General features: G+C 38.9%; 2 protein-coding genes across 3 annotated transcripts in view; both read left to right on the top strand.

Moving 5' to 3' along the window:
* The window catches only part of LOC135711155 (histone demethylase UTY-like), a 269948-nt gene that overhangs the window by 141618 nt on the left and 114498 nt on the right, over positions 1-13832 (top strand). The window lies entirely within an intron of this gene.
* Positions 1-13832, top strand: part of LOC135710867 (uncharacterized) — a gene marked incomplete at its 3' end in the record, with an annotated part of 36277 nt that overhangs the window by 1015 nt on the left and 21430 nt on the right. The window lies entirely within an intron of this gene.

The raw sequence follows: 13832 nt of genomic DNA on the forward strand, positions 1-13832 counted from the left end.
TCTCTTGATATGTAATTTAGAATAAGGAAATGTACTCTCCCAAAATTTCCTTGTATTTTATTTCAGAATTATTCTCAAAATGTCATTAAGAGGATCTCTTTGAATTATCTTAAAATTATCTTGACACTCTCCTTATTTCCGTTTGGAAATATCTTCAGATTCTCTTGGAGCACTCATAGTTTAAAACACAATTTATACCATCTTCAACCATAGGTAGCTCAGACTGACCACTTAACACTACACCCAACCGAGGAATGTAGAATTGGCTTACATATGTGGGATTCATCATCAGAGGATGTTAGTGGAGACCGCATGAACCGAGGATGCGATATACCTAGCTGCGGTCAATGCAAGAAAATTGGAGACCGAAAAATGTAGAGTGTATTAGTGAGTGTAATTTGTTATGTCGAAAAAAATAGGAAACAGATTGCCGAATGGACTCGAACCACGAACGTTGCGATTATCAGACCTGTGCTTTCTCCACTGCTCTGTCCATGCTTCTGATTATGTATAGCCTAAAAGCAAACACGAAGCGCTCATTTTCGCGCACGCGACTTCGTATGATTTTTCTGCTGGAGAGATTCATGGCAAGTGTGTGCGTCGTTCTTCAATGTTCTACAATGTGCGTCGTTCTACAAGCTTACTGGTATAGTCGAAAGCGTAGATAGAACACAAAATAAAAAAGACAAAAAACCATTACATCGCCTGCATGGTCAATTTCTAACATTCTTTGCGATGCTCATGAACAGAGGATGATAGGAAACGGAACTTACATTCATTGTAATAGATTTATGGTTTGCGTATAGACAACGGACAACACACAACGCCCAGTAAACCATTAAGGAAATTTCCTTTTTACGAAAAGTTCCACGGGTTGGAGCGAGAGTAGAACCCTCACTTCATGGCACTCACAATACGTCTGAACGACGCGTGACACCGCTAATCTCATGACCACGAAACCAACAAGAACATGGGAACATGCTGAAAATTGATGGTCAAAATCTCCCGAAAAATCCATTCCTTTAAATCCTCATTCTCGTTCTCATTCTCATTCAAAATTCTTATAAATTCTTCAAGGAATTCTCTTAAAACAATCTTCAAACTAGCAATGTAGATCGAATTGTTTTTTAAACAATTCCCAAGCTCAATCTATCAACTACCCTCAGTGTCTATCTAATTGTGGGAAAATATATACTTCACCCTCTTTTCTAAAAACAAATCTCGAGTAACATTTGAAATGGGCCTATATCCAAAACGTAAACTAATCGGGTTTTGATACCATTCTTTAGCACCGCTTGATAGCTACTAATCGTGTAGAAAAGTTCCGCATAATCGAGAAAAATCATTAAAAATAACTCGATTTTTCGAAACGGCCGATCCGAAATTTGTTGATTCATTAATAGGCCCGCACGCTTAAACGGCCAACCATTCATTTATTTTATTTCATTGATAAGCCTAGTGACGTAGAAGGGCCGATGATTGAAAAATTTCAAACCAAAGCTAGGCCCTACTGCTTGAGGCAGGGCCGATGATTTGTTTTGAATTTATTTGACGTTGCGAAAAGGCTTAGCAAAGGGCGTACCATTTCTGATGACAAGCACAACGGCTTAACAAAAAGGGCCTATCCATTGAAAGATTCACAAAAAGGCTTATTAATTTATGAAATTGAATTGTTATCGATTTTCATAAATTTTTGAAAGCTTTTCACATATTTTGTATACAACACTGCGATTCAGTTACTATTGTTATTGTGATATATTGTTGCCTAAAATACTTCAGTTTTCTTAAATATGAATTGAATAGTGGCGGAAAAATTGCAAATTCATTTCGTGGTTTGCTTACGTCTTAGAAATAGTCCCATTTCAAATGTTGCTGTAGAAATAAGGTGGACTTGACTAGATTTTTAGGATGCAGTCACTTAGAAGAACTACTAAGAGGATTTCAGCAATTTTGAGGAAGTGTCATGAATCTGATTGAACCACGTTGTCCATAACGAGCTAAATGCAAAAAAATGCTTTGTTTCAAAGGCCATTTTGCGAGAATATTGCCATGTCAATTCAGCGAGAATATCTGGGGCATTAATTTCGTTGGTCAACGAATAAGCCGAATACGAATACGGCTTGCAATTTTCAGGGTATCAATTTCCAGTAGCATCCCAAGTAACATTGCAAGCTTTATGGAGGTTATAATATCATTCCACAAGTCTAAATCATGATCTAAGAACTCTCACAAAACCAAAATTGTTACTTGGGATACAGCGATGTTCTTATGGAGGAAGATTCAATCCCAAGTAACATTGCAGGCTTTATCGAGGTTTTATAGCATCCTACAAGTCTAAATCATGGTCTACAGAACCCTCATAAAACCAAAATTGTTACTTGGGATGCATCGCGCCAAGGCAAGTGCTGGAGAGCTAAGCGTACACATTTTTTTCTGTACAGCCTCGAAGCGGTCGATCCAGTTTCTGCTGTATGGACACCATATTACCACCGCAGATTCCAACACAGAGCGTACTAGAGCACAGTAGGGGGATTACAGGTAAAGTGAATCAGCAACCTAATCCTGAGCTGCTTGTTAGATTTTGCTAAAGCTATCATCACACTGTTTGACAAAACGCCAAATATTTGGCAAATTTGAAAAAAATATATTTGACCATAGTATAATGGCCAAATATATGTGACCAATTTTTGCTATGGCAAATATTTGACGTGTATTTGACATTTCAATTATTTGGCATTTTGTCAAATAGTGTGATGCTTTTTGTTATTGTTTGTCAAGCATGTTTGCTCAATACTATCAAATAATTTATTTGACACTCTGAAATTTCTTGAGTAGCAAACATCAACAAATAATTGTGCAATTACTGGTTCTCGAAAAAAAAAATCAATTTTTTTGTGTTGTGAGCATTTTGATGATGGCAGAAGACTATTCCGGTGCTACTTTCGACGATGTGGAGAGTGTTGGAGCTCCAAGTCCAAGTGGGACGTCGAAATGTGCACGAAGAATCCGGAAAAAAGTGACGGCAGAGTGGAGCGAGGAAACCACTTTAACCTTGATCGTAGCCGGTTATAAGCCGCATGGTTATAACAATGGCTATAAGTTGTTGAAGAAGTCAAGATCTTTTCGCTGGTGGACAGTAGTTCAGAGCGTTCTTCCTTCGTGGCGCTAGTATACATGTGAATATCTCACTTATAAAATATCTCTTGATCCTGACCAGATAGAAAGTTACTGTCCAAGACAAAGTTGTTCAGGATGTTAAGATCTTTTCGTTGGTGTTCAGTAGTTCAGAATTTTCTCATTTCTTGGCGCTAGTATACATGTGAATATCTTGCTGATTAAATATCTCTAGATCCTGACCAAAGGTTGAAACAGTTGACGTTTTTTACTACACTCGCTTCGTTGTCGTGCGCGACAGTCTGTTTGTATTCGAACACTCATGCTCTACCGTCGTCTCTCTCACAAAACACGAGCGGTAGAATAACATTCGAGCTAAAAGAAAATTATCAAAATAGCTATCATATGACATGTGCGATTTCGTTGTAATTCCTTAATTTGGTGTAATTCAAACCATTTCTGATCAGAAATAGTATTACTAGGACATCATTACTTGTTATTTTCAGAATTCACACAAGTACACCATCAGCAGCTCTTATTATGAGAAAAACTAATATACATACATTCGTGACGGTCTTCGGCGACAGCGTCGTATTACAGAGCCTGTCATACGACATTTTAGTTTGGTAGTGTACTATGATAGCTTGTTTTGCAAGTGTCGGAGGCAAGGGCAGTCAATTATCACAGAAAATGTGTCAACTACCGTGACCGCTTACAAGACTGATCCTGACCAGATAGAAAGTTACTGTCTAAGACAAAGTTGTTCAGGAAGTTAAGATCTTTTCGTTGGTGTAAAGTAGTTCAGATTTTTTTCACTACGTGGCGCTAGTATACATGTTGGTCATTCCAGCTCAAGTGTATACACCACCGGTGGTCAATGTCACCGACTTGAACCAAACTTTGCCAAAACGCTTATTTTGACATTCTGAACAAACGACTGTTTTGGTTTTGCTCTTAAGTGCCTGGATCCATCTGGGCTACAACCCTGGATTTTTGAAATTTTTAGATATGTTATCTTTAAGAAGATATTACTCAACAACCAAGCAAGTTATTATTGATCTTGGTACGCAATATTAAAAGTATTTTCTTTAAGATTTTTATAGGTGTACTGACAATACAGTAACTACAGTAAACAGAATGATTTCCGGATGGTATTCAAGCTATCAAAATATGGGCTGGGATCCTTTATTTCAAATTTTCACTACTTTTTGGAAAACTCTTCTGATGCTACCTACCTTTAAGAAATGTTGCTTCAAAACCAGATAGATGGCATCCAGGACTTCGGGTATGATATTTGAAATAGATGGCTGTGGGATGTGAAAAAGATACTGAGATTTGAGCTAACAGTCACAGTCAAGGCAAACCATGTCAATTGTCAATGTCAATGCTGTCAGTGACGAACATGTGTAGATTTTTATATTAGATATTTATATTTTTTATAATTTGTAACGAAATTAAGCAGCAACACTATTACATGGAGCCGTTAATGTGAACAAGCATCTGCTTGGATAACAATAATGTAAGGCAGAATGTACGAAATTACACTTTTTGTCATTGACGAAAAAATGAATCAGATTTTGACGAATATTTTTTTGAGGATCAAGTCTGTCAGTGACTATGTGACGAACAATTTTGACAATATCGCGCGAAAGTCTGTCAATGACAATTACAAATCTCAGCACTGGTCTGGATGACTGTTTTTTAGCCAACAGGGAGCAGAATTGATGTACTTCCTCTATGCTCAAGATTGCTTGCAGTTAAAACAAAATCACGGATCTTTATGACCACATATACTTCCCGGTGAATCTGAATATCCGAAAGGGCGTTTTTCCCCTATTTCCCCTATTTCTTTTTTTGTTCAAAATTGTATGCAATAAAAAAACGTGGGTCTCCAGGTCTCTGCTTTCAGGAATTGTCCATTTTCCCGGCGATTCCGGATACCCAGAGGAATATTGTATGGCCACCCGGTATCATAATCGAATATGGTGATGGCATGGTTCCTCTATGCTCATGATTGCTTGCAATTCAGAAAAAAATCGTGGATCTCTAGGTTTACTTTCAGAAACTGACCATTCTCCCGCTGATTCCGGATATCCAGAGGACCGTCACTGGCCACTTGGAAGTAGAATCGATATGGTGATGGCATATTTCCTCTATGTTTATGATTGTATGCAATTTAGAACAAGTCGCGGATCTCATGGTCTACTTTCAGAAATTGTCATTTTTCCGGTGATTTCGGATACCCAGAGGACCGTTTTCTGGCCACCCGGTAGCAGAATCGATATGGTGATGACATATTTCCTCTATTTTCATAATTGTATGCAATTTAGAAAAAAATCGTGGATCTCTAGGTCCACTCTCAGGAACTGACCATTTTCTCGGTGACTCCGGATATCCAGAGGACCGTTTTCTGGCTTCCCGGTAGCATAATTGATATGGTGATGGCATATTTCCGCTATGCTTATGATTGAATGCAATTTAGAAAAAAAAACGCGACCATTTTTCCCGAGAGGATTCCGCAGAGCCTGTCATGGGTTTTGTGGAATGGTCAATCACAAGTTCAATCGGTTCCCTGTCTATTCCATCCGAAAGTAGGAAATCGTACCTCAATGACTCAATTTTAAATATTTGTTTGCCAAATTGCCAAAAACAAGTCATGTCAACAGGAATCGACGCGAATTTCGCTCGGGAGTCTTCCAGGTTTTCCCGTTCCGGCTTACCAGCCATAGGTACAATCGGGTTTCAAGCTGTTTACAGCCTTGGGGTTTGCCAGGTAGTTGAAAATTACAAATTATTTTTATCTGTGTGGATATTTTTTGTTGCTATTGAAATATTGTCAAAAAATGCGTTATTTCAAAATTTATGCATGGGTCCAATATTAGGGACACTAATGACCAACATTGGGGACATTAACCCTAGCAAAACGGGAAAAAATTCGGAAATTCCGGGAAAAACAGCGAAATTTCTAAAGATTTGCTGGTCATCGATGGTTATCCGATCTTCTCTAAAGCTACTCGTATCCCAGCCGACACTGCACATTATTCAACTCATTTTAAAAGCCATTTTTGAGTTACGTTTACTCACTTCTTGAATCCCGTTTACTCCGGTTTTACCAAGGTAGTGAAATTCTACTCAATTTCAAGTTAGTCTCAGCCGCCATGTTTCCAATTATGGCCTATGGAATTCCCATAGACCATAATTGGAACACATCACAATAGGAACGTATAGCCATAACTGATGCATCTATCCTATTAATCGTCTTTTTGGTCTCGGTAATATGCTTTTCATTTTTAGGAATTGCTACTAATTCGCTAGTGTATGACTATTTAGTTGGGGGTCACATTGGATGCTGATCTGCTTGCAGGCGCATTTCATTTGGAGTCTGTTAAGCAAGAGTACATTCCTGGCCACCCCCAGAAATGTACTCAACAAAGCATAGATTGTCATGCAACTTCATGCAGAAAGCAATTCCTCGGTCTCCGGTCGTACGAACTATTTCGCCACTATCATTCACGCTCCTAGTACAACGCAACCGCACTCTTAACGATTGCACATAGAGAAACCACAATTTCACAGTTGAGGAGAGATACTATCGCGCTCATTGCACCGACTGGTTTGGCACATATGCATAGCCCCCGAGGAAACAACATCAGCAACAACAACAACAACAATAGCTGATGACGATGAAAGAAAGGCAGACGTGCTGCTCTGGCTCGCCATATAGTGGTAGGTCCAGTTTGGTCCGGTCGGTTGGTAGCCGTAGCCTTCGTCATAGCCGTCGGTAGGGTCAGGTGGAGGTGGCAAGAACCGAGAATCATAGACAACAGCTACGACGCGAGAGAGGCCATTGCCCGAACCATCTCCAGCAGTCGAGCCGAAAGTCAGTCACTTACACAAATGTAAATAGCAACGTTAAAAGCACCACTGCATGTCCATTCGCTGTGGCAGGCTACTTTTGCTAGTGGCGAGAGCTTTTAACCACCAGGGTGTTCCAAAAGAGATTCAGCAGCGAAGAAAGAGAATAACGATAACAATAATAAAGTAACGCTAAAACTATACGTATCGGGTCGCTAAGAAACTGGAAATGGTACTTTGTGGCAATGTGTGCGAGTGGGGGGCCACGTGTAAGAGAAGAAGGGTACCACTGAGTACTTTGAACTTGGATTTCGAATGAATGAAGAGGTTAAGCGAAAAGTTTAGTCTCAAGATTCAAAAAAGACAATTAGTGGGACTTTCTGAAAGACCAAAGCATTCCCTCACGTTTCAATAACAGTAGAACATCAGTCGAAAACGTCAGATCGTCATGTTCAATCAACCCGAAAGGGGGTAATGTCCTCGAAGATCAGAGATATTCAACGCCGGCGGGTGCTGATTGATATTTTCGCAAAAATGTGCTACGCCAGCTGCATATTAATTTAAAAATCCTGCAGTCGCATTATTACGCTGCCCTAGATGGCAGCAGTAGGTACTCCATTTTTTTCGGTGTATGTGCCTTGTTTGTGTCTCGCAACAGAACCGGCCGCGGTCGGTCGTGGACAATAATAGGCTTGACTATTTAGAATTCAGTGCAGGTCCGAATAAAACACAAAACGTTGCACCCGCACTCGCGTTGAGTTTGGTCGGTCGGTGGCGCTCTTCTTCTGCCACCCACTGGATTCGCAATACCTGCGGTCCCAGGGCCGGACGACGCATCGGAAGGACCGAATTCAACCAGAACGGGGCAATAAATAACGTCGCTTTGTCCATCGTCCGGCTGCTCGGGGTGTGCTGGCTGTGGGGGCGGCATTTTGTCGTATGTATGTACCTTTACCAGCTCAGTAGTCAGTAAGTACTCGCTGCCTGGCTTGCAAATTCGACGATGGTGGGTGCGGTTGATCACACATGCATACGATAATAGGTATGCACCCCCGGCCAGTTGCTGCAAATTTACGGCGGGCAGTTGCCCCGTTTGTGCAAATGGTAATCGTCGTCATGGTCTCTGCCTCTCGTATCGTAAATTTGCTCGGGATTAAATCAAACGTCGCTGTGCGTGTCCGGGATTCCGAATGGTGGGACTTGACTAATTGGTGCTGTTGTATGGTGTTTTAGGTGGATTTGTGAGTGAGATACAGCACGGGCATTTCAATGCACCGATGAGCGATAATGTTCGCTTTCCAGACAGAGTGTAATAATCTGATGGATCGGAACGTACAAATAAGTATATGGCGATTAAGATGAAGTTTCCCCCGATAAACTGGGTTGACTTTGTAGATATCTTGTACAGCAATCCATTTTCTCTAGTTCCATTATATTAATTAGAAAATATCGATTTCTAATCAAGTTGCATTAAGTAAATAATGTTGGCATGATTAAAACCATAAGAAGTCCATAAACAACGCTATTCGAGACGTTAGTCTCGAAACCGCACTTCAATATTCTTCTATTTAGCCAACCATACTTATTTTTTTGGTTTATGAGATTCATAAGAACACTGTAGGACTTGTAGATCTTAATTATTCATTTAATCCGTCAGGCTTTCAGAATATATACATAAGATGTTCAGAATCAACCAATGAGCTATCCAAAGATGTTCTACAGGGCCCCTTTTCTAAACCTATAAGTTCAGTCATGAGGCCTGTGTATTGCCTAGGTTGATCCATAATATTTGGGGACTTGACTTACAAAAACTCTAAGTTGACTTCTGTAGCAGAGCTGCAAGATCTTAAACCTTATAGGTAAGAGAACTTAAACCATAGTCCATAATACCTTTGAAGTTATCTCATCCGATTTCGATGTTCAATCCAAGAGATTTTGTGCATATCATCTGACCTTTACACTGAAGGAGATCGAAGTAGGCCGCGCTACGAAAATGGTGTGTTTTTGTTTTGCTGCGTCGTTTTCGTTCTAGTGAAAATGTTATGAATTTACAATTTCATTTTTAAAAAGTGTTAATTTGGACGTACAGAAGTGATGTTGAAAAGAGCATTAAGTGAAAATTTTCAAATTCTTATCCGTTGTATGTGGTGCCAACTGTTCTTACCTACGCGTATTTACGCTCAGCTAAGTTTATTTACGTTTGCGTTCCTCTGTCGTCGATAGGAAATATCCATCTAATTCAAGACGATCATTTCCAAACTTACTAAATACGCGTCAATCAAGTATTGCAACAACTGCTGGATTGAAAGTTTTAGTACAATATCAATGGTGTATATTTGCATCGATAATGTATTGGAGCGGGGTTTATCATGGGTGAAAATAGCTTTGGAATGCTTGCGTTCTTGAAATGGGCTATTGTAGCTGCGGTACAGCTGTCACCTTCTAACTCCCGAGTTCAAGCTTCTTGCATTCATAAAAAATGATTGCAGGCAGATTTTATCCATAATGCCACTGCCAGACAGTGGGAATTAGGCCAAGGGCGAATCTAAATTCTAATCTACGATTCCACATACTATTAATAACCTTTTACACATGAGAAGCTCATATCAATCAGAAAACATTTTCAGGCGCAAAGGAACAACAGGATCGAGCTGATAACGTTTCTTAATTCCAAAATCTGAAGCAACGCCGGCTGGGCGTATCCTATGGCTTACCCTCCATATACTAACAAAACTCCACCCTTCTCGTGACACTTGTGAGGGGTCGGAGAGTTCTCTTCATCTCTCTTAAGTAAGTGTCGGACTAACATTCCTCCCCTCTTCCATAATAATCCCCAGATGCTAGGACGTGGCCAGGACAGCTCTGGTCTGTTGGAGGGAGACACATCCTTTATCTAAGGGGTAGTAATTAATCATAAATTACTATCTAACTGCAGCGGATGATGGTGGGTCTCCTTATTAACAACAGTTTGGAGCTCGTACCACCTACGACATTGTGCAGCCTGGTTTATGCTATGCTATGCTATGCTATCATCTGACCTCTACACTGAATCCACCAAGTCCGTTAACTTATCGTGTTGGGATTGTGCGATTGTACGATTTTGATGGCGGCCCTCGGATGGGTGAAAGCCGAATCTAACGAATGGTGTTCTCGAAATACATTTCCCGCAACTGTCTCCTCATTAAACACCTCTCTGAAAGCTTGATCCCAACTCCATAACTTTCCCCGATTCTCGCATTTCCTCCTACACTTAATTGACTTCTATGAATTCTGTCACCCACCATTTGAACTTTAATGTTATTTGTTCGCCATCGAACTGCTTGTTATTTGACTCACCCACGCTTTTTTATTCGACAGTTTCTAATTCAAAACATGACATATTCTTTAATGTACATCATTCTAACCTACTTTCCCGTACTATTCGCCGGTGAAAAGTTGAGTCATAGGCCCTTTAAAGTAAACCATACCTCCTCTTCATTTGATTACCTGATTTCTAGGGACAGTGAAAATTCGCGATTCCGCAGAATTCGCGATTCCGCGAAATTTGGCTTCGGCCGCGACATTTCTTAAATTCCACGAAATGCCGCGAAATTGGTTGAAAATGTCGAAAGTCAATCAAGTACTGAAGAAGCTGCTTGATAAATCAATCCTCATTACAGAATCCATCAGAGAATAGCTTTTGGACGATGGTTGAAAGTCTCTTTAATACAGTAACGAGGGTAGCCAGCAAATCGAAAAAAAACCCCTGTAAAATCGGGAAATAGGGGAAATGGCTCTAATATTGGCCTATGGATCTAAGAGTGGGCCCATCGCTACAAATCTGCTATTTATCAATTTTATCTAGATGAACGTCTCATTGGGACGGTACTAATGGATATTTTTGGTCGCTATTCAGGGAGGCCAGTGAACCGGGAAAACCGGGAATACCGGGAAATATCCGGGAATTTGAAAAGTAACCGGGAAAAACCCCGGAATTCGATGGAAGAACCGGGAAAAATAAATTAACCATACCATAGGAACAAATTTTTATCCCAGAATTTTTGAATTAACCATTAAAACAGAGTGATTCTTTGATAAATGAATGTCTTACTTAGCGGCGCCGGTGGTGTAGTGGTAAGCGTGATTATCGCTCATGTTCTGAGGCATAACATCTCTGAAGGGAAGTAAAGCCGTTGGTCCCCGGTTCTTGAGTTGATGGGTCTATAGGTAGGGTCCAGGTGTGGGAGCCTGGCGTCGGTAGCTTTGGTGTGGGTCTGGCGTCGGTAGCACGGAAGACAAGATCAACGAAAAACAAATCAAGTGGAAAACATTGTCTTGCTCTTTTTGCTGCATAATTTACTTAAGTTTCCCGTCTTAATGTTTCAGTAAAATTACAATTAGATGTAAAGTACATGGGCCTTAAAAAAACATTGAAGATACTGGACTTTGGAAACAAATATTTGTAAAATCTGAAACTGAACTATTTCTTTCCTTGGTTTTAATTTTTCGTTATTGAAAATTATCTTGGCATGAATTCCAGAATTAACTTGAAATTCTTCTCTGAATTATCATGAATTCTTCTGAAATTAACAACAAAACACTCCGCGTAATAATTACCGTTGAATTCTTTTTGGAATTTCCTTAAAAATGAAATTTCACTTACTCAAACACAAATATCTCTGGCTGTAATGAATCTATATCAATTATTTGAACGCCAAATTAAAGGTGAGATTTTTTTTTCGATCAGCTGAACATCATTTGTCAGAGAGATTAGTAGCATTGTTTTATTTATTTTTATGTTCTGCATATTTCCAAGAAAATTGCGTTTCAACATAGTTTTTAAGCAAGGTAAATACAAATGTTTGTAGTGGTTGTGCCACTACCAAAGTTGTTGTGTCCGAAAGTAAAATTTTACACTTTTAATTTGGCATTAAAATAGTTGATAATAGCTTCATTGCAGCCGGAGATATTTGTATTTTAGTAAACAAACTTTTATGAGGTGAAATTGCATTTTTTATCTGTATCTAGAAAAGATTTTTCTGACAACATTTTTGGAATCAGCACACGATTTTACATGAGAAATGACCATCAGCGTACAAAGTTCAAATATACTGTAAACTAGTGTTATTAGCAATTTTTTTTGCAATGCATTTTGTTGGAGCTCTGCGATGAACTTTCGCACTAGGGTTGAAATTAGCACCAGAACACTTTTAGAACTATGTGTCTTGTTGAATTTTCATCATAATTATCTTGGAGTTCTTCTTAAAATTCATCTGTCATTTTCCTCACGATCCTCATACAAATCTCATCAGAATCACGTAGGAATTTTCACAACTCCTTTTGAAATCTTCATAAATTACCTAAGAATTTAATTTAGAACTTGCATTTTTCTCCACATAAATCTCTCCAAATTCATCTTACAATTTCTAATTCAGAAATTGAAGATAATTCAGGAATTCTGCGCTTCTTCGAAAATTATGTGGGATTCCTCCTCAATATTTGTTTGAAATCAACACTTTGAAATTTTTTAAATTTTACTGAAAATTCCAGGGTTTGTCCGCAAGATTCTATCGATTGTTTCTGTAATGTGTTATAACCCTTAAAATTCTTGCAAGTCTCAGAGCCTTGACAATTATGACTCACCGACTCATAAGTATGATTATTTTTTTTTCAAATCTGTGATCTTGAAAAAATAAAAACTCTCGCATTTTAATTATTTTTTCTCCATATCTTGCATCACGAAGATTGTAATTTATCATAAATTTTGAAGAAAAGTTCTTTCTAGTTTCAGACCCTACACAAATGTCAAAGCCCCAGAATATTGAGAATCTTCTTAAATCACATTTTTTTACCATTTCAGTAAATAACCTTTCAGTAATATTTTTCAAGTATTGGTCTATTGGACGTGGGTAATTTTTTTTTTTCCTTTATTAACGAGACTTTCAGCCTTAGGCTGGTTCATCTCTATGGACGTGGGTGATAAATTTCATAAACCATGTTTAGTTTCACGTTGATTGAGTTCCATCGTCAAAAGGTTTTACATATTTGTTTGTGTTTAACTTTGTACATCAACGCGGGTACTGAAAGGTTTATATTCATGTTAGTATAGACAACGGAGTGAAGACACATTTTCTTTATCCAATATCCCTAACAATATTTACTCTAATCAACTCATTTGTATCAAGTTCATTTTTTCTGAAACATTTTTTTAATCAAATCTCTTATTTTCACAATTCTGTTTTATAACCTATTCATCCAGATAGATTTTGACCTAGTGACATTAATCTCTGTTTCTCAATAAATTCTAGGGCTTTGAAATCATAAGATGTATCGAACATAATCAAATAATTGTTTTGAATACATTAAGTCATTCATAGAGTTGAAATTATACTTTCAGCTTTAAAAAATAACCTCCGAAAATTTACAGTTGTACACGTTTTTAAAAAAACGTTTTAAGTTGAATATCAACAACCGGGTCATTTTTAAGATTTGAACTGGGAAAACCGGGAAAACACCGAGAATTTCAAAATTAAACTTCACTAACCACCCTGGCTATTGAAAATTTAGTCGATTGCTGAATTTATGTATTATGCCGACATTACATCCACTTTCCCTATCCTGGAATTTGAATAGTAACCGGAAAAACCCCGACAGGGTGAAAAACGTGGGACCAAAGTGAAAGATTTGCATCCTGACCGGCTGCTCGCTTTCGCCTTGACCTAATTTCTGTCGACTTTCTTGTTGGGATTTCGCCGCCATGAGCCCCATGAGTCTGCCTCTGCTACGATGTCCTGCCGAATTCCATTCCAGCGCTTGCTTGAAGATTTCGTTTCCGCCCGGTGAGTGGCCGACCCACCTCCACTTACGTTCCCAAGTTTCTGCTC

The sequence above is a fragment of the Ochlerotatus camptorhynchus genome, unplaced genomic scaffold (assembly GCF_037179485.1).
Source record: "Ochlerotatus camptorhynchus isolate MF236.1 unplaced genomic scaffold, CSIRO-AGI_Acam_v1.1 ptg000037l, whole genome shotgun sequence".
Classification (NCBI taxonomy): Eukaryota; Metazoa; Arthropoda; class Insecta; order Diptera; family Culicidae; genus Ochlerotatus; species Ochlerotatus camptorhynchus.